Here is a 13,572-nt window from a genome sequence, read left to right as displayed (position 1 = left end):
AACTTATCTTGTAAACATCTGATTCCTACTTGAACTATAAAAGGTATGCGTGCGGCCCATTATGCCATAACCCAGGTCGGCCCATGAAAACCAGTCCTGGTCATAACAAAGCCCAACATATTATGGACTGGGCTGGACCTTGACATATTGGGCCCTATCGGATAGACCCATTATACACGGACTCAGATTGAAATATTTTCTCGGGATAACACATTAGTTTAGTTGAAATAAGATTATAAGATGGCTAAATAAAAAGTTTAGTTTTTGATATCATATTGACGGGTTGATTATACACACACACACATACAAATAGATAGGGGCTAAATAAAAGTTCTACTTAGTTTCATTCATAATAATAACTAGCAAACTTGGCACATACATTGCGTGTGTAATGAAAATAATTTTAATGCTTCGAGTAAACTAACAAATAATTATAGATATATTACATATATACAGACTGTGTACTTTTTAGAAAAACATACAACTAATGAAGTTGAAATTATAATCTTAATATATAAATATTCAAAAAATAATTTATTTCTTGAGTTAAGCTCCAAGGATATTTCTGGATTTCAATCTTCGAACATAAACTTCTTCACGACCACATGGGTTTCTGTTGTTTGGACCTATAGTACTTGTAGTATCCAGATCTTCGTTGCTGCATAAATTCAATGTTATGATATTATAATTTATAGTAAAATAATATATGAAAATATCGATATAATCATGGTCTAATATTAACATTGCAAAAGAAAAGATACATAGAAAGTAATTTCCATTGTTTAAGGATGATTTGATTAGTTAATGTCTTTTTGAAATGTTGTTTGGGTTTTTAAAAAAAATCTCAGTAATTCAGAAAATAACTTGAAAACAAATAATTTTAAGTTACTAAGAAAAAACAATATTAAATTATGTAGACATCGCTCATTTTAAAACATGGAATGAAGATTCTGCAAAAGGGAATCACTAAAAAAAAACATTAAAATTTGTAGATGAAATCAATTCGTGGGAAAAATAAAAAGTAATAAGAATTTAATTTTAAGACTAAATAAAATTTATAATATTTATCAATTCCAAAAACACAAACAGAAAATTTTTAAGCTAGCTTCAACATTGTCAATACTCAAATTTATGTGGTCAATAGTTCATGTGACGCCCTCTGTGACCACTGACCATGCCTACTAATAACCATGATTACAACAATTGCACCAGATCCAAAAATTTCAAATAATTTGATATGTGCTTGTGTTTCTAGAACTTGGCACATATTACTTTACGGTTTTACCACATAAATATATAAAGATGTTTGAGATGTGATATATTACCTCTAAAACAGAAAACATCTACTATAGTTTTCCCATACAACAACAAAAATCAGGCCAACCAAAACATAGTAAGAGATATCCAACAAACTCAAATAAAACACATGCACACTCAAATTTTTATTTTCTGAAACTCAAGTTTTTAACATGCGAAGATACTAATTGAAGAATCTTTCCCACTTAAATTAGCATAGAAATCATACCGGACATTTTCTTCCAAACTGAGGTGGAGTCGTCGAGCCCTATCTACGGCTTTATCAACTTGGTACAGACTTGCTCTTTCTACTGCTTGTTTTTGTCGATCTCAATTTAAAACTCCTAAATAATTTTCCGAATACAACCTGTAAATGAGTCCACCAATTAAGAATCTTAGATTGTCAATTTTGCAAACCTGTGAAATCGATGACCTCAATGGACAGGAGCTAGCTGCTTTTGTTTAAAGAATTCATCGGTGCACTTCATAGTCAAATTGAGAAGACATCATCATATCAAATTAATAAAATTTGATTCTAAATTATGAAGCCAAAAAATTTACCGTAAAGTAAAATGCAAAACTCAGAAGGGAGATTTTCAGCTTTTTGTTGATAATAAACATTAGATTTCTTTAACACATTTTATCAAACATGTTACTTGCCTTTAATGCATTCAGACAACTGTAATAATAATTGTTAAATAGTAAAAGTTTGAAAACAAAATATTCTTCATTCCATCAACATTGTGCTTTGATTTCACCAATTAATCTTGAACACTGCAACGAATTCTAAAAAAAATATAAAAACACAACAGTACTATGTTTAAGAAAATCAAAAAAGGCCAAACCTGACAATTGAACCGTAAAAACTCTTGGCGGAAATACTTTTCGATGATGATTTGGGAGAGAGGCAGAGAGCAAATGATCGATCAATGTCTGTCCAGATTTTGAGAGTGAAAAAAGAGAGTTTGAAACCGTTAAAAAAACGTGTCAAGAAGGGTATAGAGTGGGATGGTTTTTTAACCACTTTGGAAGAATAGGATGCAAGTTTTGATTTTTTTCTCACAGTTTAAATTTATTTCTCCGTAAAATAATAGAAAATTATTGAAAAATTAGAAAAGGCCATGCTAACGTACCAATAAGTTAAAATTAGGCTCACATTTTTAATATAATAGCAAGAGATATTGGAAAGCCAAGAGAAGCGCTTTGTTGCGAACTTGCGACTGATTTCACATGAGTGAATGCATTTTTAATCTTGCTGCAGACATTTTTGAAGAAACCGAAAATTCCCATTATTTATATATCTATCTAGTCTAGTCTAGTCTAGCATATATATATATAATAGTATCTCACCCGTATGATGTACGGGATATTATTTTATACAATTAACAATAATAATTAGTAATTATGAGCATTTGAACAAATTAATAAGGTATTGTTTGCAACCTCTAAAAATAAGTGATTATGGATTTTTTTTTCATAAATTTTTTAAGAAAAAATTCATAATCACTTATTTTTAGAGCCTGCAAACACTCCCTAAAATACAAATGAGCTAAATGAATTGTAGATTATAAAATTAGAAAACAAAAAAATTAAGTGAACAAAAAAAATTTATTTATTAAAAAACTTGTAACGGAACAAAAAATGATATAAAATGTAATTTATCCATAAAATACGAAGAAAAAAACGTACCAAATAGTTATGTTTCATCAGTTACATCCACACTTTTCAAATCTTGAAAGCTCTTGAATTCAAAAATCTTAGACAAAAAAGTATCATCGAAAATCTCGCATACATTTGTTTTGTTTAAAAAAATTATTTTGTATTTGTTTGTTGTCGTCTTATATTTCAGTCTATTTTTTGCAACAATTACGTTTTTAATAGCAAAAATATGATCTTCATTGAGAAGTGGTTTCACTTTATCAAAAAAATTATCTTTGATTGTTGCATGTATGCGTGAACCATACAGATAAATATCAATAAAAAAACAATTATATACCTCAACATCATGAAATATGCATTTCAACATGGGAACCCCTTGTTTTCATACGAAGATAGATCGTAACAACGAATTAATCGTAGTTTCAGTGCTCAGTGCAATGTAAAAGAGTATAGTTCATTGATAGTTCTAAATAAAAGAGTCATTTATGGTACTTTTTCTTTATATATAACAATGAAAATTATTTTATTAAAACCAAAAAAATAAAAATTTTGATTTTTTTAAAAGAAAAAAAAATCGGTGATTGACATAAATAGCTCCCAGCAAAAATTAAGTAAAAAAATACATATAAAGCTTATGTTTATGTCTTAATTAATTAAGTAAAAAATAGATATAAATAATTAGAAAATTAATTCTTCAAAATAAAATTATTATTTTTAGGAAAAATAAAATTAATTTGACAATTATCATATGTTATTCAATTTATTTTCTTATAAATATCAGTCACGTCCAACAATCTGTAAAATTTTAAGGTTAATCAATCATCATCCAATATTATATCATACCCAGTAACTAAAGAATTCTTATGCACCATAATCCAAAAAAAAAAAAAAATTCCTCTAACTTTCTATGTTAACCAAAAATATTTATAAATTGAACATGCATCATCATTAAAGAAATAAACACAACAGGGCAAAGACCAAAGTTGATCTACTAATATACTTATATTCAAGAATTAAGTTGTAGCTTCTTGTGAACACCAACATCATTACAATTCAAAACTCGAAGTTAAACATCTTTCAGAGCTCTAAATGCTGCTAGTCCATTGATATGTTATATCTCCAGACTCATGCATTCATCTTTTATCGTAATATTTGCTTTTAATCTTTGATTTTCATTTGTATACTCGGATTAGAGATACTCAGATATGATGTTAAGATTCAGCGTTTGGTACGTTTAGTCAATGAAGGTAATACATTTGGATTTCATTTTTAGTCAGATGGTTTATTATGCATATCGAATCGAGTGGTTGTACCTAATGTTGCGGAGCTCAGGAATGATATTCTCTCTCAAACTCATAGGAGTCGATTATCGGTTCATCCTGGAAGTATGAAAATGTATAAGGACTTGCGAATTAGATTTTAGTGGAAGGGATGAAGCGGAGTGTGTATCAATTTGTTTCTAGATGTCTTGTTTGTCAACAGGTCAAGGCTGAACACCGACGACCAGGTGGCTTATTGCAGAATCTTGAGATTCCCGAATGGAAGTGGGAGCACGTGATTATGGATTTTGTCACTCACTTGCCTATGACTTCACTTCAGTGTGATGCTATTTGGGTCGTTATTGACCGATTGACGAAATCAGCACATTTTATTCCTTATAACCGGGAGTATTTTATGATCGCATGACACGCTTATACATCCAGGAGATAGTGCGATTGCATGGGATTCCAGTGAGCATATTCAGTGATAGAGATCCGCGGTTTACCTCATGTTTCTGGGGAAGTTTTCAACAGGCGTTGGGTACTACTCTGAGTTTGAGCACTGCATATCATCCGAAGACTGATGGGCAGTCGGAACAGACAATTCGTACGTTGGAGGTATGCTACGTTCTTCTGTCATGGATTTTGGTTTATCTTGGCAGGATCAGTTACCTTTGATCGAGTTTGCCTACAATAATAGTTATCATCGTAGTATTGATATGACACCTTTCGAGGCATTGTATGGTCGACGATGCCGTACTCCTCTATTCTGGGATGAGATAGGAGAACGACAAATTGAAGGTCCCGAGTTGGTGAAGCAGATTGTAGACAACGTAGATTTGATCAAACGGAGGATCAAAGCTGCTCAAGATCGGCAAGCCAGTTATGCTAATATTCATCGCAGGCCACTTCAGTTTGAGCCTGGCGAATATGTATAATGAGAGTGTCACCTTTCAGGAAGGTGATGAGATTCGGTCTGAAAATCAAGTTGTCACCCCGTTTCATTGGGCCTTTCCAGATACTAGAGAAGATCAGAGATGTTGCATATCGTTTGGCATTACCACCATATCTTTTCAGTATTCATTATGTCTTTCATGTGTCGTTACTTCGACAGTACATAGCTGTTAGGAATTAATCCAAAATTTGGTATTCCGAGAATGCACCACGCAAGCAAACAAGAACAATAATCCCAGAAACATAGACAAAACCAACGCACACAGATCAAACTCAAACACTCACGCGAAAGCAATAAACAACGCAAGTATTTACGTGGTTCGGCAATGAATTTGCCTACGTCCACGGGAGAGCAACACAACCACTTTATTAATCACCAACAGAACAATTCAAGCTCAAGAACAGAGCTTATTACAGAGATAGACCAGAAAAATTTTAATGCTAGATACAGACACGATTCAAGCTATTGATACTTGAATCTTCCCGTCACAATCTCCGCCCAAGTTTTCTCCTCCGAAATCTCTCCTTCTTCTCTCTCAATATATTCTGAAAAATTTGATTTTCTGTTATATTCGTTGCGGCCATCTTCCATCTGCTTATATAGAGAATTAAACCGACTTTCATCTTGGGCTTTAGGTCAACAGTAACTTACGGCCCAATTATAAAGTCAACATGGTCCAACCCGATAATCCTTCATTCATCAGTCTGATCTGCTCTCGCACTTCGATCTGCATCGATCTGCCTTCAAGCTTTCAGCTTTACGGAAACTTCATCTGACTTCTAACCAAGTCACAATACTCGAGCAATCTATCTGCATGAACTCATCCGAAGACTCATCTGATCATCACATCAATCTGATCCCAAAATTCGATCTGAACCATGAACTCATCTGAACACCGAGCTCATCTGATATGTACTATTCGGTCCGATCTCTTCTCTATTCTCATTCAATCTGATAGAAGCATACTTCAACAATCTCCACCTTGATTCTTTCTGGTTGAATGTTGCTCTTCATCCTAGCCCCCTTGGCTAATTTCCAATCACCGCATTAACTAAGTTCAAACATTTCTTGAACTTAGCATACGGTAGTGACTTCGTCATAGCACCTGCAGGGTTTTCTTCTGATGCTATCTTCACAAGGATCACATCTCCTTATTCAATTACATATCTGACAAAATGCATCTTCACATCTATGTGTTTCGATCGTTCATGATAGACTTGGTGTTTCGTCAAGTGTATTGTACTTTGATTGTCACAGTGTACTACTACTTGATCTTGTTTTACACCCAACTCTGCTATCATCCCTTTTAACCACAATCCTTCCTTTATGGCTTCAGTAACAGCTATGAATTCTGCCTCAGTGGTAGAAAGGGCAACCACTGACTGTAGATTTGACTTCCAGGTGATCGATGTGCCATAAAAGGTGAACACATAACCATTCAACGACTTTCTCGTGTCTAAGTTCCCAGCAAAATCTGAATCCACATATCCAACTACCGGATCAATCCCATCTTGCTTTTTTTCAAACTTCAACCCTTGCTCAGTTGTGTTTATGATATATCGGAGAATCCACTTCAGAGCTTCCCAATTATATGTACCCGGATTAGCCATGAATCTTGACACAACACTGATTGCGTATGCCAAATCAGGCCTACTACACACCATTCCATATATGAGACTTCCCACTCCACTAGCATATGGAATACCAGCCATCTTCCTCTTGTCTTCCTCACTTTCAGGTGACTGATTCGCAGATAACTTCAAATGCTGTCCCAGAGGGGTCAAGACAGATTTTGCTTGATTCATATTATACCGCAGAACAACCTTCTTCAAATAGTTCTTCTGACTCAGATGAATCTCCTGCCTTTTCCTGTTTCTCACTATGTCCATGCCCAAAATTCTCTTCGCTTCACCCAGATCTTTCATCTCAAACTCTATGTTGAGCTGTTGTTTCAAGAATGATATCTTTGTCCTACTTTTACTTGCAATCAATATATCATCAATGTAAATCAGTAGGTACAAGATAACCTGCCCATCATCCTTCTTTAGATAGACACATCTGTCATATTGGCTTCTCACAAAACCAATATCAATCATGTGAAAGAGTGGGTGCCCGATTAGCCAACTTGTGGCTAAGGGCTTTTATGACTCTATGTAAAACAATCTTTTGTTTAATATAATTTACACTTTTATAATGACATTGACTTTATCTTTCTTCATATTGTTATATTATGATATACTATTGTTGTTTTGATAAAGACCTTGAATATACTATAGTGTATGTAAGATGTGGTAGCACATAGGGATGGCTATCATGAAACACATCTTATAGTCACTGTATATTCTAAACTGTTCCTAGTCAATTGAGCCGTCCGCAAATAAGGATAAGGATCGCTCGAGATTGAGACTAGCATTTGCGATGCCGAGTACCACGTTTCATTGGTATGGAACATAGAGATGTTCAAAGCATGCAAATGGATATTCATATGATGAATGATCGAACTACCCTATTCGGACTTTCCAAGCGGTTATCACTTATCGAGTGGATAAAGTCCGCGATTTTGGTTGTACACCATTAGTCCTTATTACTTGAAACATCATTGAGACTCTATATGCTAGTACTGTACTTTGACTCGTTTACCGACTCTATTGGGGTCATCAGGTGTCGGGATTGGGTACAGTTATGACACATATAGGAGTCGATGCTTTGTTGTCAAGGATTCACCACATACTTGCGAGTGTGGATATCCTATGCGATCTGAGGAGATATTAGTGTGACGAATCTCTGGCCAGAGTACATGATGTGTTTTAGGTTACTTGGTGTTCCTAGTAACACATGCAATGTCACTAATAAATCTCCAAGATGTTATGCATAGTTATCGAATCTCGAACGACTCTCGATATACCAATGGTTGTTGATTTGATCGGGATATATGGATGAAGGGACCGTACTGTACGCTAACCAAAATCTACTGGTTCTTGCAGGCACTATCAGTAATACCTAGGGAATCATGGGGCGATGTTGCTAGGCGCTCTTACCATGATTCGATGGGTAATTCGGAAATTGTTGTTCCGAGTCACAAGGAGTTGTGAGCCCACGGCTAGCTGTATTCCTGAACCATTGAGGGTTACACAAGTAATGGATTACTAAAACCCCGTAGAGATAGTTAAATTTAAAGAGTTAAATTTAATGAAAGAGAAGTTGGACTTCTTAACTAAAGGAAGTGGAATTTTCTAAAATGACATTGGGATTGACATTTTTGGAAATCACTGAATTCGGATTCAAAAAAATTATCTTGACTCTAAAAGATGCAGAAATGGTTTCTGTGCACATTGGTGAAATCAGTTTATCAATCGGAGTCACGATGAATTTTATATTAATTTCTATAACAACAGGCCTGGCTTGTTGGGCTTAAGTTATGGATTGTGGGCTTTAAGGAGTTAGAGTCCTGATATAATTATAACTTAATCCAGTCTAGAAATTATCTATAAATAGGACTGCAGTGTTCGAAAATTTGGTGTGATTTCAGTCTTGCAATTTTTGAATTTCAGCCTATATTATTCAAGAGGATTTTCGAAATCCTCTGTCCCTTTTGGAGAAAATTCGGGTTGTATTTTTGTGAAAAATTACAATCTGAATTAACAGATCATATCTGTTTATTTTCTACGCAAACTTCTGATTTATTTCTAGTGCAGTCAATCAGAGGGTTTTGTTTTCTATTCGTGGACCTGATTGAAGAAACGTTCGTTCATCAGTTTCGGGGATATACAACAAGAGCAGATTAAATTCTGTTGGTGTCCATAATCTCGCTTCGAGATTTTAAGGTAAAATATTTAATAGTGATTATTTGTTTTACTTACACAATTTAATCGTAAAGCTTTGACACCCAGATATGGAATCGTTCCATATTAATAAAATAAATTTTTTAAACTTCCGCTGCACCGGGTATCAATTCTAATTGATCTGAACACAGTTTTCCAACAGTGGTATCAGAGACAGGTTGCTCAGATCAAACGATTAAATTAATCGATTGTACAAAATTTTTAAGCCTCGGTTTTTTGAAACAAAACGAAAATTTAAAATTAAATTTTAATGGGCAAATCGGGCAACGATCGTCGCTGCCCGGGATTGTCCCGGGCAGCCCGAAAAAATTATTTTTTAATTTTTAATTAAAATTTTAATTTTTTGAAATTCTAGTTTTTGATCCGATCGAAAATTGTTTTTGATTGGTTCACGAGGCATCGGATCGAATTGTTCGAGTCCGAAAATTTTAAAATTGATTTTTGGATAAATTTGAATTTTTGGAAAATTTATAAATTTTATCCGTTAAATTAAATTTTATAAAATTAATTATTTTGGTACAATTGATGATAAGATATGATCTTATGGATGGATAAGATAAAATATGATTTTATCTTTTAAATTATGATGTCTTTGCATGTTTATCCAATTATTTAATTATTGAATTAATTAATGGATAAAGGATGATCGATTGTCATGACCAATGTTTTAGGTGTATGTTAGATGATTTATATTTGTCTTATTGTTGTTGGTGTTTATTAATGGGCTTGGTTTATAGCCTAATATGATTGTCATATGTAATAAAAGTGGGCCTGGTTTATGGCCCGTTCCCACCCCTAAAATGTATCCCATATTTGTCATCGAAATTTATTGTAAATTTATTAGACTTAGTGGGAGACAAAGATTTGAAGAAATGGTGGGCCCAACAGACAATGAAGACCGAAAAAATGTAAATTGAAAGCACAATGTAATAGGATTGCATTGCATACTTACATATCACCTAGGATTGGACTTAGACTCGTGATTGGCAACCACGGGTCGATTAGTTAATGGGATCGATCATCCTTAAATAATATATGATATTATTGATGTATGCATGTTTAGACAAAATTGTATAAATCCCGCAAGCATACATAAATTGCATGATGAGACAAATTTTCAAAATTAAAAATTCCTCATTTTAAATATGATTTAAAATTGATATCAAGATTAATAAAAAGGGAATTTAAATATTGTTTAAATATTCCTACCTTCCATCAACGATCAATGTATGAGATGCTACCCGCGGATACGGTCCGGCTCATATTATTGGGGGGGCCCGTTCGTCGAAAAGCTGTACATTGGATCGACACTTGTTGTAAGTTGGGTGGAACTCCCATGGGATTGGCTAATATTATTGGGGGATCCACATGGCGACCGTCCATCACAACTTAATATTGATGGGTTATCTTGACATGTCACAATAAACGGCGTCATATTATTGGGCCCTTATTGGACATGAGGTAAAAACATGGGGGTTACTTTGGAAGTAATTGGGCTCTACCTTTTGAAAATTATAGTTGGCTGATATTATTCGGGATCATGATTTGTCAATTGGACTCCATGTTCTCACTAAGGAAAATAGTTTCCCGTTTTCACTAGAGGGTAGTGAAATCGTTAAAATAGTGGGAGTGTAATTCATAAAATAAAATTCGCCATATTTTATGTCTTAGTAAATTAATTAAACAATCATTGATTATTGTCTGTTTCCTTTTCAGTATACTATTACAATGAATTCTCGCAATCCACTGTTTTCAATTCTCGAACAAAATAAATTGACTGGCGCAAAGTATACGAAATGGTTCCGTAAGTTGAAAATTATTCTTACTTCGGAAAAAGCTTTCTACGTGTTAGAGAAGCCGCCTCCGAAGGAAGCCCCGACTAATACAAGTCCGGAAGAGTTGGCCAAACTTGATTTATGGTGGGACCATGATATCAAGGCCAAATGCTACATGCAGGCTTCGATGTCTGATGAGCTTCAAAGGAGATTCGAGGATGCCGTGAATGCTGCTGACATTCACAAGAACCTCAAGGAACTCTTTGGAGCTCAGTCAAGGTCGGAGAGGTATGCCACCGTCAGAGAGCTCATGATGAGCCGCATGCGAGATGGGACTTCGGTCCGTGAGCATGGGGTGCACATGATTGTGCTCATTGAAAAGTTGGTAACACTCGACTTGACTTTGGAGCAAGAACTTAGCGCGGACTTGTTGCTTCTATCACTTCCTTCATCGTTTGACGGTTTTGTGATGAACTTCAATATGAAAAAGATAGAGGCCACCCTTAAAGAGATGGTCAATATGCTTGTCACATATGAAGCCACACTAAAGAAGGATAAACCGGTACTCTTGGTTGGCTCCTCTTCTAACTCTAAGAAAGGACCAAGTGGAAAGGGTAAGAAACGTTCTGCCCCGCCCAAGAAGATTGTACCAAATAAGAAGGGAAAGGCCAAGGCTTCAATTGGGATAAAAGATGAAAACGTTTGCCATTACTACAAGAAACCCGGTCATTGGAAACGTAACTGCAAGGAATACCTCGAACAGTTGCGAACTGCAAAGGGTATGTTTTACATTGAAATAAATGTTTCGCTTAATACTTCTTCTTGGGTATTGGATACCGGATGTGGATCTCACATTTGCAATGATTTGCAGGTGATGACAAGAAATCATAAGCTAAGGATGGGTGAGACCCAGCTAAGGCTCGGGAATGGTTCTAGAGTCGAAGCCAAAGCTATAGGAGACATTTATTTAGTTTTGCAGAACAATTTTAAGTTATTTTTGAGAGATGTTTTATATGTTCCGGATTTGGTCAAAAACATTATATCTATTTCTATGCTTGATAGAGATGGTTTTTCTTGCAATTTTGTGAATGAGATTTGCAATATTTACAAGAATGAATGTTTGATTGGAAATGGACAACTTGAAAACGATCTATATAGCTTAAAATTAAAAGACGTTCCAATTAATTATGTTGATAAACCGGTAACAACAATTAAAAGGAAGGACGATAGTCAAAACCCGGCAAACCTTTGGCATGCTAGGCTAGGTCATATTTCCTCAAGGAGGATGAACAAGCTAGTGGGAGAGGGCATGTTTGATATGTCTGATATTAACTCTCTACCTACTTGTGAGTCCTGCCTAAAGGGAAAAATGACTAAATCTCCTTTCAAAGGGAAACCTGAGCGTAGTCAAAATCTGTTGGATTTGATCCATACAGATGTTTGCGGTCCATTTAGGATTGATACTAAATGTGGCAACACCTACTTCATTACCTTTACTGATGATCATTCTAGGTATGGGTATTTATATTTAATGAAATATAAGTCTGAAGCATTTGAAAAGTTCAAAGAATTCAAGGCTGAAGTAGAAAACAAACTAGGTAAAAGTATTAAGACACTTCGATTGGATCGAGGTGGAGAATACTTAAGTACCGAGTTTTTGGACTATCTAAAAGAGAATGGGATTCTCTCTCAGTGGACTCCTCCTATGACACCTCAGCTTAATGGTGTTTCGGAGCGTCGCAATCGAACTTTGTTGGACATGGTTCGATCCATGATGAGCTTCACTGAGCTCCCACCTTCGTTTTGGGGCTACGCGCTTGAAACGGCGGTATTGTTGTTAAACAACGTCCACACTAAAGCAGTAAATAAAACACCATACGAGTTATGGAATGGAAAAGCTCCTAAGTATTCGTACTTGAGGATTTGGGGATGTCCTGCTTACGTGAAGCAGACAGTGGGAGATAAATTGGATAGTCGATCCACTTTATGTTATTTTGTAGGGTATCCGAAGAATTCAATCGGATATTATTTCTATCATCCTGCTGAAACAAAAGTGTTTGTTTCAAGGAATGCCACCTTCTTGGAGAAGGAGTTCTTATTGAATAAGAAAGCCAAGATGATGGAACTCGAAGAAATTCGAGAAGAACCCGAGATACAAAATAGCGATCCTACACCTCAAGAATCATCACAAGACACGCTGTTAGAACCTAATGGGGGGGGGGGGGAATTTAGGTTCTATTGGCAACTTTAGCAATTTAAAGCGATTATACAAGTACGCAAGAGGAAGACTTAAGCAATCAAATAATAAGTGCGGTAAATAAATGCGTAATGTAAATAAAGCAGTAAAAGGGATAAGAGATGTTTATGGAAGTTCGACGATAAATCGTCTACGTCTCCCCTTCTTGGTTAAGTCGATTAACCAAGGATCCACTAGCACTTCGAACGTCTTGGCCTTGATGGCTCCAAGGATAGCCTTACAACTTGACACGATCACCAGCGCCGATACAACTCAACACTCTTGGCCTTAAGGGCTCCAAGGATAGCCTCAACACTCGTAAAATACACTTGGCTTCACACACAAGTGTTTACAAAATCGAGCAACCAACTCACAAACTAACAACCCTCGATTTTACAACCCCGTATACAACTCGATATATGAATATATTTTGAACACTCAAAAGGGGCTACAAATTTCTCAACAAATGACTTGAATAATGCTTGAGAGGATTGAGAGACTTGAAGATGTTGGGATGGATTGAATGGCCTCGGAATGCCTCCTTTTATAA

At 35.3% G+C, this 13,572-nt stretch overlaps 1 long non-coding RNA gene across 1 annotated transcript; it reads right to left on the bottom strand.

Annotated features, from left to right (window-relative positions):
* Positions 1-368: 368 nt before the first annotated feature.
* LOC140872413 (uncharacterized) lies at positions 369-2,311 on the bottom strand. Its single transcript, XR_012147821.1, has 3 exons — positions 2,142-2,311; positions 1,526-1,663; positions 369-658 (listed from the first exon to the last, which is right to left on the bottom strand). It is a non-coding gene; the product is annotated as an uncharacterized lncRNA (long non-coding RNA).
* Between the last annotated feature and the right edge of the window lie 11,261 nt (positions 2,312-13,572).

The sequence above is a fragment of the Henckelia pumila genome, unplaced genomic scaffold, assembly GCF_033568475.1.
Source record: "Henckelia pumila isolate YLH828 unplaced genomic scaffold, ASM3356847v2 CTG_466, whole genome shotgun sequence".
In the NCBI taxonomy this organism is placed as follows: domain Eukaryota; kingdom Viridiplantae; phylum Streptophyta; class Magnoliopsida; order Lamiales; family Gesneriaceae; genus Henckelia; species Henckelia pumila.
This window is presented reverse-complemented; position numbering and strand designations above follow the sequence as displayed.